This window comes from Pelodiscus sinensis, chromosome 2 (assembly GCF_052426305.1).
Source record: "Pelodiscus sinensis isolate ZL-2025 chromosome 2, ASM5242630v1, whole genome shotgun sequence".
Taxonomy (NCBI): domain Eukaryota; kingdom Metazoa; phylum Chordata; order Testudines; family Trionychidae; genus Pelodiscus; species Pelodiscus sinensis.
The window spans coordinates 103,509,068-103,528,295 of record NC_143053.1 but is presented as its reverse complement, the minus strand read 5'-3'; the positions used below and the strand labels follow the sequence as shown (position 1 = coordinate 103,528,295).

The window sequence follows — 19,228 nt, the reverse complement described above, 5'->3', positions numbered from 1 at the left end:
ACAAATGTGCCCATTTCAATAGGACCTACATAAATACGAACCAGACCTGTGATTCATCTACTTTCACAGCATCTGTGTGTTGTTTATTCATCTTTAGGCTACATGATAGGTGCCTGAGAAACTTCATCTAGAGATGTACTCATGCAGTTAAACTCTGTATTATAACAATGTACATGCATGGCGGGGATGAGTTCAGGCTGTGTGTTCAAATCTTACTTTTTCACTTTCTGGCTTCTGAGAATTTATATTAGAAAACTGAATGTTACATTAGAAGAGTTTTGGGGGTTTAGTGTAGATATGTAAAATGTTAGGATTTGTCTTCAAAATTCCAATGAAAGTTATTACTCATATGTCCAACATTATCTTAACTGTTAAATCCTGAAACATATAGGAGGCCATAATGTAGTAATGACCTCAACATTAAGGTACAGTACCCTGACCTCCCACACATCCACTAGCCAGCTAGACCTGTTAACATGAAGACCTCAGCCAAAATGTCACAGAAGAATATTAAAGAAATACAAATGTCCTATGGAAATTACTTTAAAACCTTCTACAACTGTACCCAGAATGTTGTCTATCCCCTTTGTATAGGTTTTCTGAATCATCCTATAGAATTCTGTAGCAGGGATATAATTCTCTATCAAATACTGCAGGATGGTTCAAAGATTCTATTAAAAGGTTATTTTCTCTTGAATTCTATAATCTTTTCCATAAAGGTCTTTACTTCCCTTCAGTTCTGCTCCTTGGAGCAAAGAGGAGGAGGTTAGTTAAGAAGTAAAGACAAAAATTCCTCTCCCCAAAATTCATTATAATTAGACATTTTACATGTATTATAGATTAGTTACACTATATAGGCAAAATTTTGTGTTACATCTATGTGCTTGTGTTAATGAAAGATATTTTGGATCTTTATATGCCTTTGTATTTACTTCTACTTATATACAGAATGTAGACAGATAATCTTGTGAACATGATTTAGTTCTTGCTATAGTAATTACAATCACCTTGTAAATCCAAATCAGTTAACTCCGTTTGTAATGCAGATTTAAATAAAAAAAACAAACCCTCAGTATAAGCCAATAGTACACACTGTACATAGTACAAGATTAGTTACTTCCAGGGGTGCCAGAACAATTTGTACAGAGGGGGTGCTAAGAACCATTGAAGCAAACTGCAAACCCTGTATATATAACTGAAACTGCTTCAAGCTTTGTATAGCCGCACCACCCTCGGTACCCCTAGTTATTATAGCACCTATGGTTACTACTAAAATTTTTAGATACAGAAACTTATGGATAAACTAAGCATGGATTAATCAGATCCCACTGCATTCATTATTATTGAATTGCAAGGTATTTATCCTGTATAACTTTTCCTTGCATAAATTAAGGCTGCATGAATTTGTAACACTCTATTTTCTCACATTCTGTCATTAAAAACATTCACTGTGAAGTTGGCATGCTGTTAAGACTCATGTAGGATTCACAGGATGGCTTGCACTCCAGTAACATCACCCTTTGCCCCCCCCCCCTTTTGCTGGGATGGCAGAGTTCTCAGATTCAAAGGGGAGTAAAAGATATTAAGAGGGTGTCATGCTGTAAGCAGAAAAAAGAGGCCATTTAACCATTTGCTATAGTGCCCTGTTTGCTCAGAGTTACTGGTGTTCTTCTCTTTTGACAGTGAATATAGCTAAACTCTTGTTTAAGTGGTGATTACATGGGAGCACTAACCATCAGATTCTGCAGTGCTTGGATGCTACAATGATCATGTATTGATACCTTCACAGATTGATTCTTCGTTAGAACCATATTCTAACTGATTGAGAGCACAAAGTTCTCAAGGAACCTTTCTCTAGTACTAAACTAGGGTAATGACTGAAAAACTAAAACCACATGTGTCATGTGAGGATAGCAACTCTCTCATTCCCACACAAAAATAAAGTGATTTGTATGAACACATACATTGCTCACTTTATGCAATTTATACTTGCTGTGTGAGTAACAACTGGTGTGGGATCCATTACATTGAATTTACTGAGTTTGATTCTCCATGAGAACTCGTGCGGCGGCTCTGAAGAAAACACTGAATTTGAAAACTGAAATGTGCACTTTTAATTCAGAAATGCTACTATAGCATCTCATGCTCCCATTTTTTATACAGGTGGAGCTCCTTGGTCAAACTAGATGTTCCATAATACACCATGGGCTCCCTTCTTGATGAAGGGAAGCAGTGGATAATGGAAAATGAAATAAGTCCAGCTGGAGATCCTGGCTCACCAAGGAGAATGGAAATGATAGGCAACTGAACCACCCCTCCCATGAGCACTGTGATGACATATCTGAAACAAAATACAGGGCGTCCCTGCTATAAGTCTCCCCGGCATACATCCCTTCCACACTCAAGTAACTGACGCTTGTAGGAACTGATGTATTATAAGTCCTCCCATTCCCTGCTCTTAAGTCGGCAGGGGGAGGGCGAGGGGAATCAGTTTGTACAAATGGAAGTCAGCTGCGTGAAAAAATTTCGCTGCTTTAAGTTGTTTCGCTGTAAGTCCAAGTTTTTTGGAACGTATCTTGTACTTACAGTGAGGACAGTCTGTAGAATGACAAATGTAGAGCATTTTCATTTTTCAGTGGAAAAAAATTGAAACTCTGGAAAGCAGACATACTTTGCCAAATATTTCATTTTGTTGAGAACCCCATTTTTTTTTGTCAGAACAGTTGCATGGAAAGCTTTTGGCCAGCCCTATTCTCCACAGCCTTGCAATTTGTGTTGTCATTTACACCTGTGCACAGCAGGACCAGATTATGGCATTCTGAGGCCCTAAATTATGGCTAGTGTAAGAAGTCCCATACCATAACAAGTGAATTTAGTATTTGCACAGAAAACACAATGAATATATAAATATGAACACTTTATATTTGGTTATATACATAAAGGCAAAGTTACAGTAGTTTTCCAAATCTTCCCATTTAAAAAAAAAAAGTGAAAGAGGGGGAGAGAAAAAAAAATCACTGGATAATTGCACAGTGAAAAGAAACCATAACATAGAGCAGTGACTCATCTTTCCAGACTACTGTATCCCTTTCAGGAGTCTGATTTGTCTTGAATACTTCCTACTTGCATACAAAATCATACATAAAAATATGAAAGTGTCACAGCACATGATTACTGAAAAATGCATACTTTCTCATTTTTACCAGAGTTATAAAAACAATTGGAATAAAAATATTGTGCTAATATTTCAATTGATACTATATAGAGCAGTATAAACAAATAATCAGCTGTGTGAAATTTTAGTTTGTACTGACTTGGCTAGTGCATTTTATATAGTCTGTTGTAAAGCTAGGCAAATATCTAGATGAGCTGATGTATCCCCTGGAAGATCTCTGAGAACCCGCAGGGGTTCAAATTTACAGGAGGGGTATGAAGGATGAAATCATTAGTGTGAAAGTGGGCTGCATCGCACCATTGTAAAAACTGAAAAATGTTTCACATTAGACTTAATTCATGTTTTAAAATCATCACAGGATTTGAAGTTGGCTACTGAGATCTTCCAAGGACTACACCTACATCCTTGTTTTCTTATAATTTTGCATAACTCTGATGATGAGCTTCTCGAATGTACAGTGTTCATCTTTGGTGGCTTTTTGTATGTCTAATACTTCTAGTCCTTCAACTGATATGCATATTAGTTCATTCACTTGATGAGGTAGAAGCCAAAGTCTTTTAGAACACAAAATTGTATTTAATAATGAAAAAGAACACTCAGCTGTAGCTGTCATGACTGGGAGTAGCAAGAGATGAATTCCTACTTCTTTCAACCCAGGAAACATAGCACAAAGATTGGAACGAAGCACTAGTGATTAAAAAAGAAATTGACGTTAAACCGTCATTCCTTTGTTGCATGCTATTCCACTCTATGTTCAAATTCTCTATTCTGTCCTGATCACATGGCAGCCCTGTGGTTCATAATGCCACATTCCACTCCGCTGTCAGTGTTTTATAAACAGGCATCTATAAAAGCTCCATACAGGCTGAGCATAATCCAGAAGTTGCTGTTGTAGATTTGTGAGAATCAAGTCAGTGTACTTTTTCAGCTGATCTCACAAATACTTCTTTACTCTTCACTTAATTCAATATAAGCGTCGTCTTGGCTTTTTCCAGTATATTTTCAATGGAGCCCTCGCTGATTGATCCAAGTGGGGCTTTTATTGCTGGACACAGATCTAGTACTGTTGTAGCAGATGGCTGGAGGGTGTTGTTTTAACCAAGCGGTAGACTTAAAAGAGAGAATGGCCACTGTCTTCACTACATGTAGCATAAGAAGTGCACTAGCCTAATCATTTTATCCCACCTAGGGACGTGATAGTGTGCACATTTAAACAGTTATACACAAGCCCCCACTCCATGCTGCTGCCTCTGCTCAGAGGCAGCAGCGTGTGTGTGTGTAGGTGGGGTGTCCCTTGTGTGTAACTGTTTAAATGTGCACACTATCATATCCCTAGATGGGATATATATAAATAGGCACAGGGGTGGGGACGAGCAGTCAGGAACTGGTGCATGTGAGGAGCTAGTTTTTAAGTGGGCTCCACTTGAGCACCAGTTCCCAGGGAGCTACCTGCCCCTCACCTCCCGCACTGCTGTCTCTGATATAGTGGCAGCAGCACACAGGAGGCAGGCAGGAGTCAGTATACTTGGGGAACCAGCACAGCTGCCTGCTGTCCTCCACCCCACCTGCACTGCTGCCTCTGTATCAGAGGCAGTAGTGTAGGTGGGGGGGAGGTGAGAGCTGATGTATGTGGGGAGCCTGCTGAAAATTTCAGCAGTTACATGTTTATTTAAAAAATGCATTTTAATATCCCTAATCCCATCTGGGCAGATACTTGCCAAAGGCAGTAATAGTGACTGCATTAATTTTAAAACAGCCAAGGATCGCTCATGGGAAAACCAGTGGGCTTTCCAAGGTTTAACTAACCTAAATTTCAATCTTAGAGCATCTTCTATTTTTCCAAGATGTTCAGTCTTTTTGGACGACTCTTGCAAAAAAAAAAAAAAAAAAAAAAAAAAAAAAAAAAAGAGTATAATGAAGACGTTAAATTTATGGCTTTTTAAATGTCTTTAGAAGATTCTGTAGCTCATACAACTGCTACTGAGTAGATCATAGATTCATAGAATTAGAAGGGACCTTTAGAGTTCTTTTAGTCCAATCCCCCACACTAAGTATTATGTTGACCAATTCGAATGGACAGGGCTCGCCGAACTGCAGCGAGCCCCGCTTGCCAGCCACGCTGTCCGGCGATCTGCGCATGCGCAGATCGTTCTGCACATGCGCAGATCACCCAAACCCGGGTCTTCTGGGTTGCAGTCTACTCACCACGAGCGAGTAGATTGCATTATTTGTCGAGCCCTGCGAATGGATAATTTTCTAACTTGCTCTTAAAAACCTCCAATGATGGAGAGTCCACAACATCCCTAAGCAATTTATTCCAGTGCTTAGCTACCTGACAGGATTTTTTTCCTTATGTCCAACCTAAAGTCTTTTGCCATAATTTAAGCCAGTTGCTTCTTATCCTTCATAAGCTTTTTTGCAAGCATTGCACTAGTAGCCATCTTTTCTAACTTCAGTAAATGGAAAAGTTTGACCAACAAACATCAGGAACTGACTTTAAATTGTAGAGACTGTTTCTTCAGTAGGTAGCTGTTTTTGTGTTTTGGGCTGTTTGGATGTAAATACAACATTTGAAACTTCAGATGCTGTTGATATCTTCTTGGCATGTTGTTCTTGTTGGTTTGACCACTGGAAGGGTAATGGGGGAATACAGGAGAATTTCAGGAAAATCCCTGATTTTGCTTGATATGTTGAAACAAAACTCTTCTATGGCTATTTGCTTAGTTGCTTGTTTCCATCAGATTGACCATAAGTTCACTCTTTGATTATCCTGAATGCAGAGGCTTAAATATTATGTCTATCCTGACTGACCCTACTACCAACATGAACTCTTCTCAAAACTAATGTGTAGGTTAATCCCACAACTTTATCATATACATCCTGATAAAATTTTGTTGCAAATCCAAAAGCAGCTCTAGCCGACAGTAGTTTTGTAGTTTTCAATGTAAAGGCGTCTTCCTGAACAAGGTTAAATTTGACCAATCTCTTAGGTGATTTGGCTAAACTGCTATTTCACTTGGAAAATCAGATTGGCACAAGTGATTACCTGAAATAGATATGGTGTTAACAGCAGGCTGAGCTGAACTCCCATGCTCCAGCTACTGTAGTTAATCAGAATGTTTGAGTGTTTGAGAAGTGCATATTGTGAGCAGTAGGATATCAGTAATGAAATGGCTCACTCTGTCAGCCAAGGTCATCTAACTAGATGCACTATGGACTATAGACAGTGCTTCTGAGGGTTTAAAAGGCGGGGAGATAAAATGTATTATTGTGAATACTTCAGGTAATGCACTGGTTCCAGAAAAACTGTCAGTTTCAATTTGTTCCTTCTATTGAAAAGCAGAAAGCCGCTTACATGCTTTGTGGCTAATCTATCATTTCTTTTGTGTTTACGGGGGAGGGGGAGGGATTACAGAATACTCTTGTGCCACAAGAGCAACAAAAAATTCAATTTAAAAAATAAATTAGCTGCTGTTGTTGCTTTGTGCTTAAATTCACATCTTACAGGGGCATTAGATCCAGAGCTTGTGTAAAAAAGACCAAGGTAAGCACCTGTAATTGTTGGTAGCAGATGCCAAAAGCTGTTAAGGAACAGTTTGGGTTGCCTCTTTTTCTCCATAACTTTCCTATTAGCAAGATGGCCTGCACGGGTGGTTGCTTTTTAAACAATGGCATTCTGCTCCCACCTCAGTCAATGGCAAAACTATCATAGACTTCAGTAGGAACGGGGGGCAGGGGGGCATCACACACAGTCATAATCAGTACCTTGCAGCTGTACAGAAGTAGGCATGTGTTATTCTTAGCAGTCAGGGTTTGTTTTGGTGATGATGAGCAGTGGCTAATACCAAACAGGGCCGGCAGTCCCTACCCATATGCAAAACATGTAGCCACTTCTGTCATCATGAAACTTAGAGCACCAAATTGCTCCAAATTTCATGGTGCCCTAGGTAGCCGCATGCTGCATAAGGGCTCTGGCCACCCCGCAGCCCTATACTCCGGCCCCTCTCCCCTCCTGGCTCAACACTGATCCAGCACCCCCACCCCCATCCCCTAGTTGCTTCCCTAGCCCAGTGCTGGTCCAGCCACCCCATCCTCCAGCTGCCCCAAAAGCTCAGTGTCCAGCCCCCTACTCACCAGGTGGCAGCCAATGGCCCTTGCAGGCTGGAGGACTCAGATGGAGTAGGGGGCAGCTGCACAGCAGGTGGCTGGAAAGAAGCAGCACTTTCCTCCAGACTATGCCTCCTTCCCAGCCACATTCCAGCTTGCGAACTCTCCCGGATTGGATGTCACTACAGTAAACGGCATCCGGTACGGGAGAGTTGGCAATCACTTTTCCTCACAGCTTCAGCCCCCACCCTCACTCATATGCAGAGACCCACTCCTGCCCCAGAGGAGGGGTACCAGTGCTGGGCTATCTAGGGCATCAGCACCAGTAGGGGCATCTCTGATACCAAAGTGCACTTGATTTACCCTGCTGCCATAAGGACATGGAAATTGCAGCTTCTCTTCCCCCGCCAGTTCCTGCTGCTGTGAGAGCTTCTGCATCATTTACCCCGGGGGAGGACATGTTGTGTTTCCATTGCTGCTACCTGCTGTCTTCTCATGCAAGCTGTACCAGGAAAAGCGACTAGAGAAAGAATGACTGTTTTGGTGTGAGATCTGAAAATTAGAAACTGATCACCAGGCTACCACCAGAAAAACGCAGGCATGCTTGGTAACCATCTCTTTTCAACAACTCCCCCAGCTGCATCACTTATTGCTAATGAAACAGCCAACTGCTCACTTAGGATTCAATGTGTCCTGCTAATATGGTCTCAATGTATCATCTGCTGAGCACTCTAGCCCAGTGGTTCTCAACCTATGTACCATTGTGGGCCATATCCAATACTACATGTATGGCCTTGTGAAGGTCACATGGGCCGTAGCTCTGTGCTGACTGGACCGCAGGTTGAGAAACACTGTTTTAGCCATATTTCCTCAACCAACACTCTTCACCTCAGGGAGAGAACCGGCCAACCACTGGTCCCACAGTAGTTCAGGGGCCAAGTGAGTTTTTAACCACTACCACCATCTTTCAAAGAGATTTTCAGCCATGGAGGAGCATTCGGTTTGGGATTTACACCTCTGGAAGAAGGTTATGTTCTGCTTTCTGTTCACACCAATGTAAATCCGAGGTCAATCCACTGCAATCAAAGGGGTTACTCTGGATTTATACTGGGAAAAATTTAGTCTTCCATCAAAAGATATTTTTAACGCACTGTAGTCGGGTGTTCCTTGCTGACTTTGACTGGTGCACATCAGGCATGATTCTGTTGAAGTCATTGATAATATATCTGTGTAAAACCGGCAGGAGCAAGAGGCAAATCTGTCTCTCTTCTTCATTATAATCAAATTCTCTGTCTAAGAAAATGTCGTTAGCCAAATCATGAGAATGGGAAGTGAATGAAGCAGAGTGAATAGCAGAAAAAACAAGCTCCTGCTAACAGGGAGAATACCACCCAGAATTCTTAACATTTCACTAATGCAATCATCCAGTAACCATATAACTTGAGGTTGACAATCATGACAACAGCCTGTATGACACTACTACACATCCCCATCTACATCCATGGACCAGCTGTGTGTGCATGGTTCTAAGGCAATGCTACATTCAGTTCCTTCATCGTCCATTTTCAGCTGGTATTCTTTGCTGGTTGAATGACCACAAACACTAGCTGCCTGTCATTCACTGTCAGCTTAGTTTGGCAGACAAAAATTACCCTAGTAAATGAGTTGTTCATGACAGTGTTGCTAGCCACTGCTGCATGTAAAGCATAAAGTAAGATCAGGAAGTTTACCTTCTCTTCTACTACTACTACTTCTTCTTCTTCATAAAAAGAAGTGCTTTACTTTTACCCCTGTTCCTTCCTAGTTAGCTGGCAAGAAGGCAGCTGTGGGCCATTTCTGATTAAGTATATATTGTGAAAGTTATACATCCTCTTGATCAGGTTTAATGCCGTGCAAACAGCTACCATTTTTAAGTTTTCATGAACACAGTGCTAGCAGTTCCACTCAGTATGATATAAGATGTATCCGCATATAATCAAGGACAGGCTTTGCACAGCTGTTACTTTGAGCATTTGCAGATGAATGAAAGGGTCACACATTTTGACACACAAAGCAATACCAGCAAAACATTTGACTAGCATATGCTGGGATGTTTACCCTTAGGCTCCTTCAAGAGTCTTTTTCCTCTGAAGAGCCCAAAGAGCTTAACAAATACTAATTCAGTTTCATAGCATCCCTGTATCCTCATTTTACAGGGGTGTAAATTGTGACAGAAAAATTCAGAGTAAACGTTTGATAGAACCAACAACAGAACCCAAAAGCCCTCTCAGTCCAGTGCTCCAATCAAATGTCAAGAAATGTGGCCAGGATACAAAAAGTGAATTCAGTGTAAAGTTACAGTTTTTATATATCTTAGTCTACATGTGGCTTTTTAAAAGACTTAAAATGCAGGTTGCCAAAGAGTTAATCTGTAGTGATGAGGATCAGACAGTGCCCACCAGTCATGCCTTGGCAGGCTGCAGAGATTTTTAATTTACAGAGGTACTTATGGCATGTTTAGTGTATTTTAGAGCTGCCCTATATCATTTATTTAACCTTAACTGATCATTATTATCAAAGGACCATTTTCCACATATTTTCCTGTTTATTTAAAGCAGAACTCCAAATGTGGACCACAGTAGCTGTGTGCAGTATATTCTCTTCTGTTTAGAATCACTTTTAAGTACTTTCTCAGCTACTTCTGGCAGCTCACACAGCAAAGTTTTTCCAGGGGAACCAATTTCCTTATCCCCCCGAATGCCACCCTCACTTGGACACACCCCCGCTTTTTGTTTATTCAATAAGAGATCTGTTCTTGAATACTAATTAGCTGTTGGAGAATACTGATGATAATACTTCTAATTCGGTAGTGTTTCCTGCAGTCTCCTGCTGTGTGACAGCAGCTAAAACACAGTAATTAAGATCAGCATGGCAAAATGCATAGTCAGATTAAATGATGCAAAATTGATGCCTGAAAATAAGCAGCTTTGAAGGATAAATATAAAGGCGTTTGGAAAGATGCATGGACAAAATTTCAAAAACAAGCAAACAAACAAACACCTCTTCCAGAAAACTGCCAGGCACCCTTTTCACAAGGTTAAAGATCAGATAGACTAGGAAGGCTTGATTAGAATGACCTTTTGTGACCAGACAAGAGGGGTGAGCTAGTATCTTTTATTGACCCAGCTTCTGTTGTTGAGAAAGATAAGCTTAGAGCATGCATGGAGCATGTAAAGGGTAATGTGAGGCAGTGCTAACATGCAGTATATTTGCACCACTTCAGTTTGGGCATTAGCCAAAGGCTAAAGGGGGAAGAGTTTAAGAGGTCAATCCTTCCTCAAACGTATAATGCCATAAAAGATTGCTGGGAACAGAAAGACACAATCAAAGGGAATTCTGAGATGTCTTCTGGACAGAAACAAGCGTCCAGGCAGTGATAAAAATGATTAAAACACTTCTCCTGGCACAGCTTTTCCGATCTTTGAAGAATGCACACAAACAAAAGGGGGTTTCTTCAAATGTGCAGATTGCAGCGACACAAAAGATTGTCAAGCTCTCTCCTAAAACCCCACATCAGTGCTCTAGGACCTTCATAAACAACATCTCTTACATTTTAAGTTTTTCATTTTTTATACTATTTTTCTTTCCATTTAGTTCCCCACTCTCTTATCTTCTAATTAAGGCAGATTTTCTGGCAGTGGTAGCCTACTTACAAATAGCAAGGACAACCCAAAACTCAGTGGAGTGTTTCATAGAATTGACCCGTGACTGCTGAGGCATGGAGACATAACATTAAAGTTCACTCTTACAGTATAGACTTTCGTATCGTTTGCCCCTACTCCTGAGTGCTTTACTTGATTTGGCATATTCATGCTTTACAATCTACCACTTTTTACAAACATTACTGCTGAAAACAGTCACGGATTCTGTGCCGCTCAATTCATTTTACAACTTGGAGCTCCACACACAAATTCCCTGTTGTACTAGAGTGTCATGCTAATCTCACACACTTATTTTAATGAGAACATCCATGTTGTCCACAATTTAAAAAGCATTTGTTGACACACAACTGTAATAGCTTCTGGAGCTTCCTAACACACTGTAGACAGCTGATGCACAAAACTACAGTACTCAAACCAACATCATTCACAGGCACAATCAGAAGGATCCAGGTTTGCAATTCTCATTAAAATCGGGAGGGGAGGGGAAACCAAACCATATACCTACCTAAATATAGAGCTTCATGGCAGGACTGTTGAGTGCACTGGCTTGTAACCCAAAGTTCCTCTTGTACAGCAGAGCTTCATAATAAGTATTCCAGGATGTGACTAGAAGGGTGTCTACTTGTCTTTTTAGTTAGTGTTTCAGATTAAAAAAACAAAACAGGAGCAGTCACCAGCTTGTGTTCAGCCAGTGTTTCTGGTCTGACTCACACTTCTACCGCAAGAAGCAGCAACGACACTATTCCCCTGGTAAAGTTACAGGAGGAAACAGAAAGGGAATGTGTGTGTATTGAGAGAGTGGGGAGGTGGGTGGGTGGAAAGGAGCAGCAGCAGTGTCTGATTAGCGTCATGTGTGCGGAGAGCAGAAGCTCATGAAAACAGCTGCTTGACAGATACTTTTAACTATACGGAAGGGAGGACTGTGCGGGTCTTTCTGCTTTCAGCTGATCTCTCTGGCATCCTTGTCTCCCCTACAAATATGTCTGTAATGTACTTCCCCACCTCTCCAGGGATCTGGGGTTTGGTTTCTTACATATTTGATTATTTATATATGTGATTTTTTTTTTTTTGCTTAAACTAATACAGCACAATCCTTTTTGTGAAGCCTCTTTGTAAGCTATCTTGCAGCTGAAATAGCCTTTTCAGCTAGAGGAGTGTGTGTGTGTGTGGGGGCTGTTCTGATTTTATTTTTCTTAAAGACTTTATGAAATAAACGGGTGGATTTTGCTCAAATGTATTCGTTTCTAATATACTAGGTTTAAAAGGGCACTGTCAGAATGTTTTTTATAGTCTCAACTCTCACTGCTTTCTAGAATTAACTCTAGCACTTGACATCTCTTTCCATTAGATGCGTGCACACAGACAGACACACACACACGTTGCTACACCAACAGGATAATCACAGGAATGAGCCGCTGGCCTTTATTTGTATAGAATAAACATAATTAATAACATCTGCCCCACTGCAGCAGGATACAGGTTAGTCTAGTGGTGGCCCACTTGCTGCTTGATGCCAAATGTACAATGCTGTGTAGAGGTGACACATCTCTGATCCCTGTGACATTCACCTCTACACAGCATTGTACATTCGGCATCAAGAATCCAGCCATTCTATCAGCCAATGAAGTCACCTAGTCAATGAGTTCCAGAGTCTGCAGCCAGCAGGAAGAACTATTTTGGTTCGGTATTATTTATATAGCACACAATAATGAACTGGGTGCTTTGCAGAAAAATAAGACTGCTCCCTGACCCAAAGAGCTTGAAATCCAAGAGCCTTGTACCACAGATACATAGGACTGGTCATATAATTGATTACCAAGAGTAGTTTGTTGATGCCAAATGCTCATTTGCAGTACTGTGGTTGCATTTTTGTTGGCAGCATCTGCAGGATCAAACCCTCACTTTAGGCATACTAAGTGTTTTTGCACTAAGTCTAGACCTACCCTAAGTGAAAAGAGTGAACCTTACATTTTATCCATTGAGCCTTCTTTCTTGCAAGATATAAAGTAATTATTCTGTTTCATATCAAATTCTGGACTATTTCAAGTCAAATCTTATACTGTAAATAATTCTAGTTACTGTGATCTCTCTTCATATGTCAACTCTGACAGATCTCTAAGCACATTTATTACTGGTTTCTAACCCTTTTCATTTTTCCAGTGTAGGTTTCTTACAGTGAAGTAACCAAAATTGGACACAATATTTAAGGTATCATTTAATATAATGTCGCACAGTATTTCTCCTGTTAGTTTCTATTCTTTATCATTTTTAGCTGCTGTGCATTGGGCAGACTCCTTCAATAAGCTATCTACAATGATTTCTAAATCTAAAACCATGGAAACATTTTTTTTTGAGGGGTAGGGGAAGCTTGCAGACAATTATGTGGATTTGGTAAACAAATAAAATTGTGAAAGTTAATCAAATTTGCCCCTTGCAAGCATTGATGCTGTCCCTTTATAGCTACATCTTTTTATGTTCTGATTAAGTGTGTCATGAGAGATGAAAGTCACCCTTGCAAATGCAAATATTTTCACCGTGACCTTTCATAAAGAATTGTTCCTTAGAAGTGAGTTTAAATAACAAAGAATAACCAGCTTTCAAAATTATGATTTGTTATTACATATTGTACAAATGAAAACATGAGCATATTTGATTGCCACAGGACCTTAATCCATTTCACATCATAATAATGAAGATATTTTATTTACATTGTATATAGAAATTAAATAGAAAGCTACATCTTTGAAAAATAGTGGAAACAAGAGCAAACTTCTCAAGATTCAATCAAAGCAGAAAGAGAGGTTCTACATTTTAAGCAAACTAAACTGTGGATGCAACGGGGAGAATTTGCTGTGTGAAAAAAGCAGCTGTGCACTTCAGGCTGTAGAGGGTCTGGGGAATAGCAGAGGGAATATTTGTGGCAATGCTGAAAACTATTAATGTCCCTTCATGTATGCTTAATATGCTTCTGAGCCCATTTCAGTCTTTTGAGAGGGTGGGTGACGGGCAATGAATCTGGAAGCCTGGCTTATTTGTTAAAGGGTGTCAGTGCTGGGCTCTGGTTGCTGTATTGCACCTTGACCCTGATTCTCCCCTGAAAGAGGCGGTCAGCAATTACTGTGTGCGTCCAGTGGGTCACAGACTTCCTCTGAGTTATGTTTTATGTTTGTTGTTATGCCCTCATAGAACTTGGTGTTACAGAAGCTAATTAATACTTCCTCAGTTCCAAGCTCCCTTTTCCAAGGAAATTGTTCCTTATCCCATCTGTGCACACAAGCTAGGCAGATAGTCTATCCTTCTGGGACTTCTCAATATCATGTTGCAGTAGCAAATGCAGACAAAGAATGAACCCGCCCCTCATGCTATAGCGTGCTGAAACCGCTACGTCTCTGTAGTTTTAACAAAGGGCTCTGGATAAAACCATCTCTGGCCTACTGTCCTTCTGCATGCTCATTGACCCTGACACTCTTGCTTTGGAAAGAACCAGTTATTTCACGTCTACTGTTTTGCAAATCCAGTGGAAAATGCTGGAGAACACTGCTTCCCTCCATAATTAGGAAGGCCTAAAAGCTTCCATTGTATTCTGATTGTGATAGTGCTACCGTACCTATAAATTATTCACTCTGCTGAAGTGTAATCTGCTGTTATGTTAAAAATAGGTCACCACTAATGCCCTCAGTACAAATCTCAAGGTGACAAAAAGCAAAACTGTTTCTTGTTTCCTCTACTAAACTAGTGTGACCTACCCATAGTATTCTGCATTGAAATTAACCTGGAGCTGCATTACATGTATATTTCCATTAATAACAGGCTCTTTCATATTCTCTAGTCCATACAAAGTGGTTTACAAACATTAATAGTCAGAACAAGCCTAAGCAATATGCACCTCACTTTGCAGTTGGGGAAACTGAGGCAAAATATCTTAAATTACCTGTTAGGCTGCTCAAAGCCTACTTGTTCTACACGATTTGCAATCAATAACCACAGAGTGAGTCAGAGCTAAAGGAGAGATGAAAATTGAAGAGTGCCTAAATCCTCTGCTCATACCAGTAGTCCATGCAACTCTGTCTCTCGCAAGGGCTGGATATATCAGCTGGTCATCAGACTTTGTAAGTGATGTGGCACATCTCTTGAATAGTATTTTAACTTTTTTGCTGCCCCGTGGTCCCTCTGCCTCCATGCCATAGACTCCCTGACGGCAGCAAGGGGCAAGAGAGCTCCATTGTAGCTGCACTTCAGCCGGAAAGGGAAAATGGGGCTGTGCTGTCTGGACAGGGGCTTCTCGCTGGTTGCCTTTGTCTTCACCAAATTCACAGAGATCTGAAGGCATCCCTCTGAATTTGAGGGCTAAACCCTGGGGTCATTTAAAGCCCTGTGTCATCTCCCTCCGCCCCCTGACAATCTGTGAGGGCCCTTAAAAAATGTGGCAGATGTCAGCAATTTTAAAAATGAATTTTATGGAAACTGCTGTCTGTCTTGCTGCCTGCTACATGATGGGTGCAAAGAGGTAACTTAGCACTGGGTGGGGAAGGCAGGCAATGGTTATAGCTAGTCATCACTGATAATTAACAAATCCTACAGCTGTTATTCCCTGAAGGTTTATCCCCACCACACTCCGGTAATGCCAAGATGGAAGCAGGAAATCCTTGTGGGAAGTGAAACAAATTATTCTGAAACAAAAGGGAAAACTATGTAGCACTTTAAAGACTAATGAGATGGTTTAATAGGTGATGAGCTTTCGTGGGCCAGACCCACTTCCTCAGATCATATTGTGGGAGAGAATTGGCATGCGTCTTTAAAGTGCTACATAGTTTTTCCTTTTGTTTCAGCAAGATCAGACTAACAGGGCTACCAAATTATTCTGAAGGAATTAAATACCTCAGCCTTTGAAGTGAAGGAGGAAATGGAAGGAGACAGTGGCTGCTGTGGAGGCTCTGTTTCTCCACTTCCAGATTTTGGGGCATCTGTGACAAGTTAGACCTGCTGCCTAAGCTGTTAGGTAAGACCATATGCATAGAGGCTTTTTTCTTGCTTTACCCCTTTGTGTTCTTGAAATGTTTTACTTTCTCTTGTAATAATAAATGGCATTTGCACCTGTAGCACTTCGAACGAGTAGATCTTAAAGCACTTCATGAAGGTGGGGAAGCGTTGCTATCCCCATCTCACAACTAGAGCACAGAGCAATTTTGCCATTTGGCCAAGGTTCTGCAACGCGTCAGTTAGAAACCCAGCTCTCTTGAAACCCAGCCCTGTGTTCAATCCACTGCTCCACTGTAACTGCTTTGAAGCTAAGTAGATTGACAAGAGTGTGTGTGTGTGTGCGTGCGTGCGCGCCTGGGGGCAGAGGAATGAGGGAGTACCAGCCAATGGAAAGGAGGAGCTGAGGAGACCAGGCGGAATGCTTGTTCACTCAAGCCAGGGACAGGAGGGAGAGCTTTGAGGAGCTCTGAGTAAAGGGGGGTTGCACGTTCCCAAGCTTAAGCTTGCTTTTCCCCTTGCTCCTTTGTGTTGTACTGTATCCACAGTGATCTAAGATCATTAGACAGCAGGGAGACTCCCACTGTGGCTGTCTGAAGAATGCTGTGTGCACCTAATGGAGACTTGAAAATAGTAACTGGTAACTTAAGGATGAAACTCAGAAGCTCCAAAAGCAAGCATATGCTCTCCTGCCCTCATCTGGGGCTGGGTAGACCAGGAAAGCACATCTGAACCCAACGAAGCACCTTTTTTTTTTCTTCAAAATCCCACGCTTCGCTTTCTGTGCTGTCAGCCCCTCTTCTGTGCAGGGTTTTTATGGCAAATGAGAAATGCTCACAAGAGAGCTTGACTGAACTGTACATTCCAGTTTCTCGTAATGCTTAGCAACCAGTGCTGGCCAGCCCATAAATGCATGCTGTGTGTGTGTGTCTATTACTGTGCTTTTATCCTGGTTTTTTCTTTTTTAAAGCATTTCATGTTCTCTAATTAATATGCATGAAAAGCTGCTGAAAACTCATTGGCTGTGTCTAGACTAGCATGATTTTGCGGAAATACTTTTAACGGAAAAGTTTTTCAGTTAAAAGTATTTCTGCAAAAGCGCATCTAGATTGGCACGGATGCTTTTGTGCAAAAAGTGCTTTTGCGCAAAAGCATCCGTGGCCAGTCTAGACACGATTTTGCGCAAGAAAGCCCCGCTCGCCATTTTAGCCATCGGGGCTTTTTTGCGCAAAACAGTTCTTTCCTGTATACACTAGCCCTCTTGAGCTAGTATTCTTGCGCAAGAGGACTTTTTCCCGAGCGGGAGCGTGAAAGTATTTGCGCAAGAAGCACTGATTTTGTACATTACAAAGTCAGTGCTCTTGCGCAAATTCAAGCGGCCAGTGTAGACAGCTGGCAAGTTTTTGCGCAAAAGCGGCCACTTTTGAGCAAAATCTTGCCAGTCTAGACGCACCCATTGTGTTTTACAGGACAGCTAAAAGTCAGATATGTGATGAGTTGATCAAAGCTAATGTGGTAATCTGAAGTCCATAGCTACCAATGCTCAGTTTCCAGTTTTTCTTGAGAAAGAGGCTCAGAGTAGCATTCCATTGTTTTTCAGTAGTTGGTTTATGCGAAAGATTTCCTTGGATAAATCTGGGCAGATCTACACTTAAAATGCTGTAATGGGCTTCATTAGTGCTTCAGTGAAGACACTACTATGCTGACAGGAGAATGTCTCCCTGTTAACATACTTTAATCCACCCCTGTGAGAAGCGGTAACTATATTGCCAGGAGGAGACCTCCAACCAACACAGTGCTGTCTACACCAGACGTGGGAAACTTAAGGCCCAAGGGCTGGATGCAGCCCCTGACTTGCCTGGATCTGACCTCTGAGGCTCAGGACTTACCCCCCCCCCACACACACACTTTGGGGAGCCCACGCTGGCACTCCAGCCCCTCCTCTGTCCTACTGTGGGGCTGAAGCACACAAAATCTATTAGCCTGGGCACCCCAAAGTTCTGGTGTGCGAGGAGAATATAGGGAGAGACTTTCTCCTTCTCAGTTGGGGGCTATGTTAGTGAGGGTTTGGGGTATTTATTTATTTATTTACGTGTTTGTTTTGCTTCTCACTTTTGTGTGTGGCCCCTGACTGATTAGTCAGTGGGCTAGCGGCCCCCAACACAAAAATGGTTCCCCACCCCTGGTCTACACTGTGGCTTAGATGAATAGAACTCTGAGCTATGGATTTTCAGGGTGGGGTGAGCAACTGACAAGGTGCAAAGCTGTGGGGAAGGCACAGAGATTGTGTGCCAATCCCCAGATTTTTGAATTCTATTTATCACAGGCGTTTTCAAACTGTAGGGCGTGCCACCAACACAACAATTATTTAGGCACAGACCAACCAATAGCATCTGCTAGGAGCAACTGCATCATCTCAGAATCTAGATTTATAAAGTTAAACCCCTTCAAGCCCTAATCTAACCTTAACATATTTACTCACATACTGACCTTGCAGAAGGTTGCAGGAAAAAAGCTGTACGATGGTGTTAAGAAGTTTCAACACTCCATTGATGCCTCTGATCAGCCCACCCTGTTATCCTCACTGAGGGTATGTCTACACTGCATTCCTCTTTTGAGAGAGGAATGCAAATGCCACTGAGCGAAATTGCAAATGAAGTGCAGGATTTGAATTTCCCATGCTTCATTTGCATAATCATGTCCGGCCACTTTTTCCAAAATACCCTATTTCGAAAAAAGAAACGCTGTCTAGACATGGTTATTGCAAAAGAAAACCCTTCTTTCAAAATTCCCCTTAAACCTCATTTTATGAGTAAGGGTAATTTTGAAAGAAGGGTTTTCTTTCAAAGTAACTGTGTCTAGACAGCGTTTCTTTTTTCAAAATAAGGTATTTCAGAAAAGCAACTGGACACGATTATGCAAATGAAGCACGGGAAATTCAAATCCGTGCTTCATTTGCAATTTCGCTCAGCTGCATTCGCATTCCTCTCGAAAGAGTAATGCAGTGTAGACATACCCTGAGACAGTGAGGATACAACAGCTTCATTTGCTGCTGCATTTCACTCTGCACATTTGGTGGCAGGTCTGAAAAAGCGGATGGGTAAATCATAATTATGGTGGCACAGAACCAGCAACTGAGATCAGGGTCCTCCCTGTGGTGGGTGCTGCCCAGATACACTGTGAGAGCCAGGCTCTTCCACAGCTGAAATCAAACCTCCATTGGGCTGGGAGATACCCAGACCCACAGCAAGAGACAGTCCCTGTTCCA

The 19,228-nt window shown here is 41.5% G+C and overlaps 1 protein-coding gene across 3 annotated transcripts in view; it reads right to left on the bottom strand.

Annotated features, from left to right (window-relative positions):
* RIPOR2 (RHO family interacting cell polarization regulator 2) overlaps positions 1 to 19,228 on the bottom strand; it is a 114,377-nt gene that overhangs the window by 79,014 nt on the left and 16,135 nt on the right. The window contains exon 1 of one of the 3 annotated variants that reach the window (XM_075921133.2): positions 11,489 to 12,545. The exons of the other annotated variants lie outside the window; for them this stretch is intronic. The gene's annotated coding sequence lies outside the window, so the exon portion shown is untranslated. Of the gene's footprint in view, positions 1 to 11,488; positions 12,546 to 19,228 lie in introns of those variants that run through there. 3 annotated transcript variants of the gene reach the window in all.